General features: G+C 46.1%; 1 pseudogene; it reads left to right on the top strand.

The window, feature by feature from the left end:
• The first annotated feature begins 644 nt into the window (after window positions 1-644).
• Window positions 645-1,115, top strand: LOC102177645 (annotated as a pseudogene).
• The last annotated feature ends 478 nt before the right edge of the window (window positions 1,116-1,593 follow it).

Below are 1,593 nucleotides of genomic sequence, written 5' to 3'. Positions count from 1 at the left end.
CCTGGAGAATCTCCCATGGACAGAGGAACCTGGCGGGCGAGAGCCCAACAGATCGAAAAGAGTCAGAAACGACTGAAGCGACTAAGCAGGCACACATGGTCTTCCTCTTAGCCTGTCTTGCAAGCCAGTCAGTCAGTTCAGTCACTCAGTCATATCCAGATCTTTGCCATTCCATGGACTGCAGCATGCCAGGCTTCCCTGTCCATCACCACCTCCCAGGAACTTACTCAAACTCATGTCCATTGAGTCAGTGATGCCATCCAACAATCTCATCCTCTGTCATCCCCCTTCTCCTCCAACCTTCAATCTTTCGAGCATCAGGGTCTTTTCCAATGAGTTGGCTCTTCACATCAGGTGGCAAAGTATTGGAGCTTCTTCATCATCAGTTCTTTAGTGAATATTCAGGGTTGATTCCTTTAGGTTTGACTAGTTTGTTCCCCTGCAGTCCAAGGGACTCTCAAGAGTCTCTCTAACACCACAGTTGAAAAGCATCAATTCTTCGGTGCTCAGCTTTCTTTATAGTCCAACTCTCACATCCATACATGCCTACTGGAAAAACCATAGCTTTGACCAGACAGACCTTTTTTGGCAAAGCAATGTCTTTGCTTTTTAATATGCTGTCTAGGTTGGTCATTAGTGATTAGACCATCACTAATGGCAAGGGTCTCTTGAGCAAGGAAGACATTGAACACATGGTTCAAGAAGCAGAGAAGTACAAAGCTGAAGATGAGAAGCAGCAGGATAAGGTATCTTCAAAGAATTCACTTGAATCCTATGCCTTCAACATGAAAGCTACTGTTGAAGATGAGAAAATTCAGGGCAAGATTAATGATGAAGACAAACAGAAGATTCTTGACAAGTGTAATGAAATTATCAACTGGCTGGATAAGAACCAGACTGCAGAGAAGGAAGAATTTGAACATCAGCAGAAGGAGCTGGAAAAAGTCTGCAACCCCATCATTACCAAGCTGTACCAGAGCACAGGAGGCATGTCTGGGGGGATGGCAGGAGGAATGCCGGGGGCTTCCCTGGTGGTGGAGCTCCTCCATCAGGTGGTTGCCGCTCCTCCATCAGGTGGTGCCTCCTCTGGGACCACCATTGAAGAGGTTGATTAAGCCAGCCTAGTATAGATTTGAGGCCTTCCCTTGTAGCTCACTGGGTAAAGAATCTGCCAGCAGTGCAGGAGACTCAGGATCAATCCCTGGGTTGGGAAGATCCCCTGGAGAAGAAATGGCAACCCACTCCAGTAACTTGCCTGGAAAATCTCATGGACAGAGGAGCCTGGTGGGCTGCAGTCCATGGGGTCGCAAAGAGTTGGGCATAACTGAGTAACTAACACGACAAGGTTGGTTATAGCTTTTCTTCCAAGGAGCTCTTCTTTTAATTTCATGGCTGTAGTCACCATCTGCAGTGATTTTGGAGTCCAAGAAAATAAAGTCTGTCACTGTTTCCATTGTTTCCCCATCTATTTGTCATGAAGTGATGGGACCAGATGCCATGATCTTAGTTTCTTCAATGTTGAGTTTTAAGCCAGCTTTTTCACTCTCCTCTTTCACTTTCATAAAGAGGCTCTTCAGTTCCTCTTTGCTTCTC

The sequence above is a fragment of the Capra hircus genome, unplaced genomic scaffold (assembly GCF_001704415.2).
Source record: "Capra hircus breed San Clemente unplaced genomic scaffold, ASM170441v1, whole genome shotgun sequence".
Taxonomy (NCBI): domain Eukaryota; kingdom Metazoa; phylum Chordata; class Mammalia; order Artiodactyla; family Bovidae; genus Capra; species Capra hircus.
The sequence above is the reverse complement of the archived record's forward strand: the minus strand, read 5'-3'. Positions and strand labels throughout refer to the sequence as shown.